The sequence below is a fragment of the Meriones unguiculatus genome, chromosome 17 (genome assembly GCF_030254825.1).
Source record: "Meriones unguiculatus strain TT.TT164.6M chromosome 17, Bangor_MerUng_6.1, whole genome shotgun sequence".
Taxonomy (NCBI): Eukaryota; Metazoa; Chordata; class Mammalia; order Rodentia; family Muridae; genus Meriones; species Meriones unguiculatus.
The window spans coordinates 71122230-71134875 of NC_083364.1; positions in this window are offsets into that span (position 1 = coordinate 71122230).

Consider the following 12646-nt stretch of genomic DNA (forward strand, 5'->3'; position numbering starts at 1 on the left):
AAGAGTCTTACGATAGATGGGAGCAAATTAAATGACTTTTTCAAGATATCCTTTAGTGAGTCTTGTGTGGTCTTCATTTGGGAACAGTTTCAGAGAGAAAGTAAAGAGATCTCTGTCTGAAGGGAGTAATTAAATCCTCAATTTTCCTACAATCATTTCATCAAAACAGTAGCAATCCAAATCTTATTAATGGAAAATTTTCTCCTGGTAATTAAACTTTCTGCCAAATTCCCTTGTATTAAGATGTTTATTAAAAGCCGAGGAGACTGTAAAGCTTTGAGAAAAATGTCTGAGGAATGAGATCATAATACCTTTATAACTTCATTGCTCTGTCTCTCTCTTTCTCTGGTAGTGACTATGATGTGGCTTGCTACGTTTCCATATAATTTTGTCCTCATAACACTTACAGCATTTACCCTAAATATTAAAAAAAATATGTCTCAACCATAGCATGCTTTATGAAAATGCAAAAACAATGAACAACATAGAACCCATATAAAGTCATTCATTTTAGCTTGTTTGAGGTCAGAAATTAAATTTCTTTGGCTTTTCAAATTTGTGACTTTTAAAAATCAGTGTCTTCAAAATATTTCAACATTATTCTGTAAGACAATATTGAAAAAGTCATGACATTTTAGCAGAATCTCTCTCTGCCAGGCGATGTTAGTTAATAAGAAGAAAGAGGAGCAACAACTACAAATGCTCAGGAAATAAGTCTCTTCTTTGCCTCTTACAGCTCCAAGACACTTCAGTACTCATTTATAAAAATTTCAAAATTAATTTATTTCTAGTCAGCAGAACTTATTTTAGGAAAGCAATTCAGTCCAAAAAGAAAAACAAGAGAAATATTATTGAAAAAATTAAATCTGATTCTATTTGAAGTTATTAAAGTAAATTGGCAGTATAAAAATTAAACTAAATAGACAGGCTCAAAATTCAATACATGAAATAAAAACTACATAACTACATAGAAGAATAAGAAAAAAGCTAAAATACACATATGATAAAGGAATATTGTCCTCTGTAATGACTTGTTTCCTTGGTAACCAAGAACGGTAGTTTGTAGAAAATTTATCTATACTAGTTGGGGTTTCTTCTCATAGATACTACAGTTTGTATCTTCACCAGAAAGAATCTTATTTAAATTTTCTGACTTCTACTTAATAATGTTTACCTCAGCAGGTTCTAATAAATTAATAATTATTAAGATAAACTAATAAAAATTTTAAGACAATATATTGATTACATTTTGGCTACTCAGAGCAGGTGATTTTACAGAAATGTTTGTAGAAATTCTTTCAAATAGTATATAAAAACTCAGAAATAAATATTTCATAAATGAATATGCTATAAACTTAAGTTATGCTTCAAATCTTATTTTATAATTAAAAGATAGACATTTAAATATCTCATCTAATTTATTCAATGAAAGATAAACTTTTGATTAAATACAAATCTATGTAATGTAAAGTATGAAATTCAGGGTTTAAAAGGAAATCAAGTGAATAAAATATTAAATATTTAATGGGAAGTCAAGCTCTGATAAACAATTACTGATGTTTTTACTGTTCTGATTTTTGACAGTAATATCTATTGTTAAGCTAGGAATGGAATGAAATTCCCTTGCAAGCCACAGTGCTTTTTCCCAACCTGTAATACAACTTTTGATCAGTTAACTCTTACTTATCTATACCTATAGTAAAATATACTTCCATAGATATTATAATATTATGTATTCTAGCAGGTACCTACTATATTATCAAACCTTCACTCAGAAATAAAGAGAAAAGAATAAGGAAGAGAAATTGGAATTAACCTTTGAATTAATATATTTCCCTTTATCTATTTTAATATTTGAGCTCTTTTTAAAAAATAAAAATATGGAAAAAAATTAGATTCCAAATGAGGTGTACATAATTTTCTTGATAGGAAACCAACCAAACTAAATTTATAAATAGCATTTATAATAGCTTTAAATTTATAATAACTCTTAAAAAGAGAAAGTATTCCAATAGTAAAGCAAAATATATTATTTATTATATTGTTTCATTTCAAATAAAAGATCACAACAATATATAAGACACATTACTTCTTCAATCACTGGAGATAAATGTACCAAACTGAAATCTGAACATGATCCAAAATATTTTTATTGTTTACAAACAAGAATATTTCCTTACATAAAGAAAATGCAGCCATCATAATCAATACACTAAAATATTAGAAACATTTGATAAAACTCTATTTCTACACTTAAAATGTCTCCACATACTATCACTTAAACAGAAAATGTTATATTTTGCAGCTTCTATGGAGTAGGAATCTGGAGGTGACACTGTGGTTCTATTAGTGCTTGATTACAGTCAATCAAGGTGGTTAGTTTAATTCTATCTTTATCTGAAGAGAACTTCAAATAGCTCCATTAGAGTAACATCTAATTATTTAAAAGAAATATTAAATCATTGTAATGCCCGGAAAAAAAGGGTATTATAAGACCTAAAACACCATAACTTTTAACCCAGGCTTTAATACTCATCAAAACTATCCATTAAAATTTTTTAAAATAAAGTAAAATATTACCATGTTAAAAACAGATTAAAGTAATTTATTGCTACTAAGAAAGTGCTACAGAGGATAAGAATATATACCTTTTAAATCCACTGACAATATATCTTGTCTTATGTAAGTACCATCCTATTTTGTTACTGTAAATACACATTAAAACTTATAATCAGGAATGGTGATATCTTCAACAGTAACCATTGTACAATAATGTTTATGCTATTGTGGGTGTTCCTAGTTTCTTTTTTATCCATTATGTTAATTTTGTAGTGATTTCTTGGTTCTCTTTCATTATTTGTTTGTATTATTTGCTCCCTGTGACCTCCTTGTGTATATTTATCATTTTATTCCTATTGAAATTTATTTCTAATATTCTTTGTAGATCTATAATAGTCATAAATTCCTTTCATTTTTTTTTCATGGAAGGTCATCTAATCTATAGAAATCTGAATGGGTAAGATAAAAATAAAATGATGACAAATGTTGGCAAGGGTGTGGGGGAAAAGGAAATATTTATTCTAAAGATAATTTAAAAAGACATACAGCTTCTGATATTCTGTTATAATAAATCATACAGGCAAAAAGACCATGTCTTTTTCTGTCTTCTTTTTTTAAAATTTTTATATTAATCACAGGTTATTTATTTTATATCCCAGCCATAGCCTCCTCCCTCATTCCCTCCCAACCCCACCCTTCCTCTCTCATCTCCTCCCTGCCCCTTTCCAGGTCCACTGATAGTGGAGGACCTCCTCCCCTTCCATCTGACCCTAGCTTATCAGGTCTCTTCAGGACTGGCTGCAATCTCCTCTTTTGTGGTGCTTCTCCTTCGAGGGGAGGTGTTGAAGAGCTAGCCATTGAGTTCATGTCAGAAATAGTCCCTGTTCTCTTTATTAGAGAACCCACTTGGATACTGAGCTACTATGGGCTATATCCAAGCAGGTGTTCTAGGTTATATCCATACATGGTTCTTGGTTGTAGAAACAGTCTCATGAAAGACCCCTGTGCCCAGATATATTTGGTCCTTGTGGAGCTCCTGTCCTCTCCAGGTCTTACTAACTCCTCCTTCTTTCATATGATTCCCTGCACTCTGCCAAAGGTTTGGTTATGAGTCTTAATATCTGATTTGATACACTCCTAGGTAGTCTTTCAGAGGCCCTCTGTGGTAGGCTCCTGTCCTGTTGTTTTCTCCTATATCCAATGTCCAACTTATTTGTCTTTCTGAGTGAGGATTGATCATCTTACCGCACGTCCTCTTTCTTGTTTATCTCCTTTAGCTGTATAGATTTCAGTATATTTATCCTACCTTATAGGTCTATATAAGTGAATATATACCTTGTCTGTTTTTCTGCTTTTGGGATAACTCACTCAGGATGATTGTTTCTAGGTCCCATCATTTACCTACAAATTTCATAATTTCCTCATTTTTAATTGCAGAGTAGTATTCTATTGTGTAAAAGTACCACAATTTCTGTATCCATTCCTCAACTGAGGGACATCTGGGTTGTTTCCAGTTTCTGTCCTTCTCAATCTCTTTTCATTAATTTTGGTTGAAAGTCTATTTTATGAGGCATTAGAATGGCTTTTTCTGCTTAGTTCTTGGGTCCATATGCTTGGAAAACATCTTCCAGCCCTTTACTCTCAGGTAATGTCTCTCTTTGTGAGTTAGGCATATTTCTTGTATGCAACAGATTGTTGGGTGTTGTTTAAGCATCCATTCTGTTACTTTTGTGTCCTTTTTTTTTTTTTTTTTGGAGAATTGAGTCCACTGATGTTGAGAGAGATTAATGACCAGTGGCTGTTAGCTTCTTTGATTTTGCTGTTGGCTGTGGTAGTGTGTTTGTGTGCTTGGCTACTTTTTGTTTTGCTGTGGTGAGGTTATTTATTTCCCGTGTTTTCTTGAAAGTAGTTAGTTTTCTTGGTTTGTATTTTTCCTTCTAGTATCTTCTGTAATGCTGGATTTGTGAGTAGGTATTGTTGAAATTTGTTTTTGTCATTGAGTATCTTGTTTTCTCCTCTGAAGACTGAGAGTTTTGCTAGGTATAGTAGCCTGGGCTGACATCTGTGTTCTCTTAGGGTCTGCATGATATCAGTCCAGGCCCTTCTGGCTTTCATAGTCTCTGTTGAGAAGTCAGGTGTGATTCTGATGGGTTTGCCATTAAATGTTACTTAGCCATTTTCTCTTGCAGCTTTTAGTATTTTTTCTTTGTTCTGTATACTTACTGTTTTGATTATTATGTGGCAGGAGGATTTTCTTTTCCTATTCTAATTTATTAGATGTTCTGTAGGCCTCATGTATTCTTATTGGCCTCTCCTTTAAGCTGGGAAAATTTTCTTCAATGATTTTGTTAAAACTATTTTCTGGGCTTTAGAGGAGGTAATCTTTTTCCTCTATTCCTATTATTCTTAGGTTTTGTCTTCTTATGTTGTCTTGGATAACTTGGATGGTTTGTGTCAGGAAGTTTTTTAGATTCATTATTTTCTTTGATGGATACATTGATTTCTTCCATTATATCCTTTACACCTGAGATTATTTCTTCTATTTCTTGTAGTCTGCTGGTTATGCTTACCTCTGTAGTTCCTCTTTTTGTTCCTAGGTTCTCCTTTTCCATGATTTCCTCCGTTAGTGTTTCCTTTAATTTTTCCAATTCTATCTTCAGATCTTGAACCATTTTGTCGATTTCCTTCACCTGACTTTTTTTCCTGTTTTTCCTTCAATTCCTTTAGCTGTTTGTTTGAACATTCCTCTGTTTCTTTTATTTCTTTCAGTGATTTAATTATCTCCTCTCTGAAAGCCACAAATTGTTTGGCTCCATCTTCCTGTATATCTTTACGGATGACCATAATCTGTTTTACTATATCTTATTCTTATTCTTTATGCATTTTATTTGCTTCCTCCATTAACATCTTCATAAGCATAGATGCAAGATCATTTTCTTGAATTTCACTTATGTTAGGGTGCCCAGGGCTACTTGCCCCTGGATAACTGGGTTGTGGAGATGCCATATTGCTTTGCCTTTTGTTGGTTGTACTTTTACAATGGCCTCTACCCATCTGGCTTTCTCAGGTGTTATCTGTTAATTTCTGATGCCTGCTGGGTCCTGGGGTGGGGAGAGTCCACTTGGCGGGGTTCTGAACGAGATCTCCTCAACTTTTTGGATATGGTCAACTGAACGGTGGTGCTTCTCAAGAACTGTCACAATTCACCTCAGGCATATGGACCTGTGTGGTAACTGAGGTGTTCAGGAAGGATTTCCTCTCATCAGGAGAAGTCCTGGAGATGGCTGCCCTGCTACTGGGTTTCTTGCTCTGAATTTAGTGAGCTGTAGTTGCTGCTTTTAAGGTGTATTTGTTGGGTCTTGAAGAACCAGGGAGTCCCGCAGTTTTTGTCAGTTTAGCTAGAGATAACTGATCGCACAGTGGAGCAGTATCAAAGGGCTGCTGTAGTGGCTCTCAAGCTTTTGTAGGTCTGAGATTGCAGCTGTGTGCCCCTGTGCCCTAGTGGTAATCAATGGCAGGTGAGCACAGCTCTAATGCCTGCAGTAGAAGGCTAGAGCCTAGAGCCTGGGTGAACCCTGAAAGTCTTCTGGAGCTGGGTGTCCTGAGCATTGGACCTGATGATCCCCCCCTCATTGTCGGGTTTCCTCCCGACAGGGACACACTCACACTGTGCTTTGGGGACCACAGTTCTATCTGGGATGAGGAGTAGAGCAAGCAGGCACAGGCACATGTGGCTCCACCTTGCTGGCAATTGGGTGTCTGGGCAACTGCCGAAACTAACTTCTCCAGAGAACATTTCAGAGGGGTGGTGTTGGCTGAGTGCTCTGAGGCCAGTCCTGCTTTTCCCCTCACTGTGGATTTCCACCCGACAGAGGAACTCAATCTCTGGTGTGCTGGGGCCCACAGTTCTATCTGGGGCAATGAGTCAGGTACACAGGCAGGACTCTGTGCTGGTGCCTGTGTGCCTGGCTCTGGGCTGGCTGCTAGGCATATGCTGGACACCTGGTCTTTTCCAGGGATTGTCTGGGTGACCTAAGGTTGGTCCCAATCATTTTCTGCACCGTGGGGTTTTCTCTCAACTGGAAATCACAGTCTCTGATGTTGTCGTGCCCACAGATCAGTCTGGGACAGTGATCAGAGCACGCTGTGTATGGCTCTGGGCTGGTGACCAAGTGCCTGATGGAACTAGGACCTCTTCCTCCGTTTAGCTGGGCGAGTTGAAGCTGATTGAATCCCACACCTAGGGGTATCCTCTCACCTGGGAAACACAATAACTGGTGTTTTAGGACTGAGAGTTCTGCCTGTTGGTCATTGTGCAGATCCTGCTGTGCTGCTGGTCAGAAAGGGCATCCTGGTGCTGCTATTTTGTATCCCCCTAAACATTGTTTCTTTTGTGAAAAGTTAATACTCATTTATTTAGTGGAAAGGAACCATGAAGTATGTACAACATTTCAACTCTTAATTGGTTTTATTTTCTAATTTTTATTATCATTTATTACAATTTATTCAATTTGTACCCCAGCTGTAGCCCCCTCCCTCATCTACTCCCAACCCCACCCTCTCTACCTCTTGTCCCCATATGTCCCTCCCCTAGTAGTTACAGCAGTTAAAGTATTTAAAGGAACATCATAATTTACCTGGGCTACATAAACTCTACCTTACATTAATTAAAAAGCTGCACTTCTGTAGAGCTACTTATACTTACACACTGAAAGCAACTTAGAGCTCTCACTTAACCTTTTCTTCTAATTCTGAAACGTCCTATATTGTTCTGCTAACTATATCTTATTAATAAGCACGGGGATACATTGAAATTCTCGAAAAAGTGGTTAGTGAAAAAAAAAAAAACTACACCAAAAATTTCACCCCAAATTGTGCTCCGTGTCAAAGTGTAATACTTCTTGACCTATAGGAATTTGAAATAATCTGTTTATCTACTTTGGGTTTATTGCCTATTGTTTACTGCAGACAATACTGTTTTCAGCAACTACATGTAGCAACAGATAATCTTTTCAATTCAATGAAATCCTTTGAATAACAAAAAAAAAAAAAGAAAATGAGGGAGAGAGAGATGACCCCTTCCCAGTGATGAGCCTACTTTTTCTAATATATTGCAACATATTAAGAAAAATAAATATTTTATTACTGAAAAAAAGAAAGAAGAAAGTTTGTGGATCACTTTGTATTAGATAATCCTTTGGGTTCTTCATCCCAAGAAAAGCAACTGTTCTTTATCTCAGTAGCCATCGGTTTTCTGTAGTTTTGTTTGATTGTTGTTTTTTGGTAGAGGTGGGACCCCATGAGATTTTGCCCTTTCTTAGTTAGTAAGTCTACCACTATTATTCATGTCTTGTTGAGGTAGACATTTCAAAGAGAAAAAATAGCAAAAAAGATATTTTTGTATTGTGGTTCTTACATTATTTCTACCATATACTATAATGTTCCCTGAATTATGTTACAAATATATCCATTAGACCTGGGCTCACCATGATCTCCTGAACTTTCTTCACTGTGTCCAATTATTGGTATTATTATATCTAAATAGTCAGCTCTTGTTTATCACCAAAATATGAGTACCACAACTGAGTCTCTAGGGATATATTGACATGCTGATCGTTGTTGTTGTTCATAAGCTCTGGGTATGGATAACACTATTAGTTATCCCCTCCTTTGGCAGCTTGCTCAGTACATTCTAGTGCTATAGAAACTAGACTTTGAGGAAGGTGGATTGCTGTATATTAGTCAAGGTTCTCTGGAGTACATTATTTATATTATGAATCTCTTTCTCTCTGTGTGAAATATATATCTATATCCTTATTTCTATGTATCTATATTTACATGACTTATTGGAATAACTTACAGGCTGCAGCTCAGCTAACCCAACAATGACTGGTTCTGAATGGAAAGTCCAAAAATCGAACTGTTGTTCTGTCCACAAAGCTGGACATCTCAGCTGGTCTTAAATATATGCTGGAATCCCTAAGAAGCAGGCTCCAATGCTAGTGAATGGATGGATGTGCTAGTTAGGCAAGGGCAAGCAGTAAAAGCATCCCTCTTCTGTGTCCTTATACACACTTCTATCAGAAGTTATGGCCCATATTAAAGGTATGTCCTCCCACTGCAAGATCTGAATTAAAGATGTCTGTCTTCCTGCCTCAGGATCTGGATCAAAGATGTATGCCCTCCTACTTCAAAGGTCTGGAAAAGAAGTGAATTTACCCACTTCAAACCAAGCAAAAAAATCTCTCACACAGGTGCATTCCATTTTTAGTCAAGTTGATAAGCAATAATAGCCGTCACCATTGCACTTTAATATCAGCTCAAATCATCTAAATCCTGAACCCTAAGTTCCAGTGTTTTCAGCAAAAGACACTGACCTTCAACTTTTGAAAGGTAAGGCAGAATAACACCAACACCAGGGAGTTACTCAGACTACTCTGATTAAAATCATGACATTCTTAAAAAGTATATGTGAGATTGAAAGTTAAATTATCTTTTATAATAAAGAAAACAATGTAAGTAAGAACCTCATATTCCATTAAAAATAAATGTAACATAATGTAGCTATTTATAATATTAGGTAAAAATCAAACATTCTGTCTATAATTTTGCAATTGCCTATAACACCTCCCTGTAGATTCAGTCAGAATAAATGATAACAATTAAACAAAATAAAACTGAATAAATGTTAAGAGGTTGTTTATGAACATTAATCTTCTGTGTTTACCAAGTCTTACATTACTATAAATAGCATATTCTTATTTTGTAAAATGATCTTAAAGTATTGCATCATTCTACTTTTGACAAAAGTTAACTGATATAAAAAAATAAGTTATTACATAAGAAATGCCATGTACAAAGCTTTTACTTGCTTGTTGAGCAGAAATAGAATTGCTCAACTAGGGGACTTGGCAGTTTCCTTTTAGCCTTCTGTGGCAGGCAAATCCTTCTGGTCTTGAAAGACTGCCATTCAGTTTTTACACGTCTTTGACATCAATGACTACAGACATAATGGTGATAATGTCTGGTTCTAAAGGTCTAAAGGAAGGAGGCAACCTCTTTTACCCATTCTTTCTTTCAAAGAGTAGAGTTGTTAAAAAGGTCAGGAGGAGGAGGAAGGACCATGCAGAGCTTACACAGAAAGCACACACTGCCCTTCAATAAACTGTAGTGCACAGTATCCATCACTCAGAAGACCAAGGGATCTTCACCAGGGCTAGTTCCTACAAAGTATGCTACCTTTGTTCATGAAGTGACTGCTCAAGACCCATGGCCAATGAAAAAATAGATCAAGGGCACCATACAACTGCATGAAGAAAATACTTAAAATTTTTAAATGCAGTTAAAGCATTTCATCTTCATAAAAAAACATTTGGATTTTAGACATTTAAATTAAATTGTTTGACACAAAAATAAGAATAAACAGAAAGAAATCTATGTTCTCAAAATCAAACACACATTACTGTCAGAAACATATGACTGTAGAAATGAAGCCAAGAGCATCCAAATTTTAAAGTGGCTTAATACAAGTATTTCAGAATTCTGAGTGGCAGACAAATTAAGGTGCCATTTTATGGTTATGTTTGTTTTGTTGTTGTTGTTGTTTCATTATATCTTTAGGTAACTATGTTCTTCATTTCTCTAAAATTCAAGTAAAGTTACAAAACATGAAATTTTGTAATGAACATTGTTCATATTTTGAGTCCATGAAACAGGTTAGCATTACTCAAGAAACTGTAAACAAAAAAAAAATACCTTATTGATTTGAGAAGAATAGATACTACAGTAAAATTTGGGAAAATCTAGCTAAAGCAGCTTGCAGAATTTAAGGGAAAAAGAAGTGGAAAGCCCAAGACAGTACAGAAGTGTTAACTAACGGGATGAAGAGTGGGAAGTGATAGGAGTAATAACTAGGGAGAAAAATTGTAAGATTGAATTGCTTTCCAGAGTCCATTCAGATTCCTAAAGTAATTGTTTTCAAGGTTACCTCTGGGAAACACTGTCCTGATAATGACTTCAGAGTCCTCAGTGACTACACTGTGTGTGGCTCTGAAGAAAATTTTACCGCCAATGCTTTCGGTCAATTATATTTTATAAGTTATTTGTTATTGCCCCCAAATGTCTCAATTCCTCTAACACCACAACCTTCTGTATGGCTTCTATCACCTGTTTCTATCATAAATCTCCTTTCCTCTTCCAGTACAGAGATCTCCAGAATTTGCTGTGTAACATAGTCCCAGTGCCTCAGGCAGAACTTAGTAAAGAGGAGCAATTGCCTTCACACTCTCTGATGTGATTGTTCTCTGTATAAAGGCTCAAATTGTATAAGATTTTGTTGCTATATAACATTAGATTGTAATACCTGCTATGTTCACACATACCTTACTAGAATACAGAGTTTTCAGGAACAGCAGTTTTTAGCTAATCATTTTTATAGATGTGTAAATCTATTTGTCTTTCTTTACATTTTTAATTGTCAGAGTTGAGTCATTAACTTATACTTAAAAGATTTTAGGAAATAGAGATCTTCATACATAAAAGGTATTTTTTTCTTAAGCAAATGGGGTAATCATTACACTCTCCGTGTGATCTTATATGATGAAATGAGTATATTAATGGCTCACTAATTTATGCTTTTTGCCTTTTCATTCATTTACCTTTATTCTATTTTACGTAAAGATATAAATACTAAGGGCTGTGAGAAAAGTAGTAAACTTAATCTTGCTATTAACTCAGAAGTAAGCAAATATACTTATTCTTGTTTTATAATTATTGACATCCTTAAACTAAATACATCTGTTGGTATACATCACTCTTTGATATTTTTTTAGAAGAAATATATCATATTGTTCAGCTTTCATGAAGGACTGGATTTAATCCTAAAAATTTGAGAAAATTTATGAGTTATTTTTATGTAAATAATAGGTGAATACTGAGGACAGATTTAAAAATAAATAAATAAAAGCCCCTACACTCCATGAAATTACAATTTATTTTTTTAGTACTATGTATGTATGTGGTGTGGAAGGCTCAAGTATATTCACATGAGTGTAGGTGCCTGCAGCTGAGAGAAGGAATCTAATTCCACAGAGCAGATATTACAGACTGTTGTATGATCCCATTTGAACTGCACCTGGGTTTTCTGGAAGAACAATAAACACTCTCAATCACTTGACAACCTTTTTGCCCCCAAGAAAGAAGCATGAATACTATGGGACAACTCATCTGAATATAACCTATCTGTTGAGACATTAACTTTTGTCCTGGCAGTTGTATGAAGCCTTTATTTTTATTTTTATAAAACTCAGATTAAATTACCTCTCAATTTCTAATCTCACTGCTTTTGCTAATTCAGAAATCTGGAGATAGTATAGTATAGTTATATTTTATTTTTTTTCTTTTTTAATAATTTTTATTTTTTATATTAATCACAGGTTATTTACTTTGTATCCCAGCCATAGCCACCTCTTTCATTCCCTCCTAATCCCTCCTTCTCTCATCTCCTCCCTGCCCTTGTCTAAGTCCTCTGGTAGGAGAGGTCCCCCTCACCTTCCATCTGACTCTAGTTAATCAGGTCACATAAGGACTGGCTGCAGTGTCCTCCTCTGTGGCCTAAAAATAGCTGTGCCCCCTCTTGGGGGAGGGGAGGTAAAAGAGTCAGCCACTGAGCTCATGTCAGAGACATTCCCTGTTACCCTTACTAGGGTAAACCACTTGGATGCTGAGCTGCCATGGGCTATGTCTGAGCAGGGGTTCTAGGTTATATCTATGCATGGTTCTTGATTGGAGAGTCAGTTTCAGAAAAGACCCCTGTATCCAGATATATTTGGTCCTTGTGGAGCTCCTGTCCTGTTCAAGTCTTACTAACTCCCCCTTCTTTCATGATTGCCTGCATTCTGCTCAATGTTGGGTTATGAGTCTCAGCATCTGCTTTGATACACTGCTAAGTAGAGTCTTTCAAGGTCCTCTATGGTAGGCTCCTGTCCTGTTTTTTGTTTCTTATTGAGAATTTTATAAGTAAAAAAATGTAAGTGTCAACCAAGTATACTCTATTCTAAATCTTGGGTTTATGAAATAGGGCCCTGAC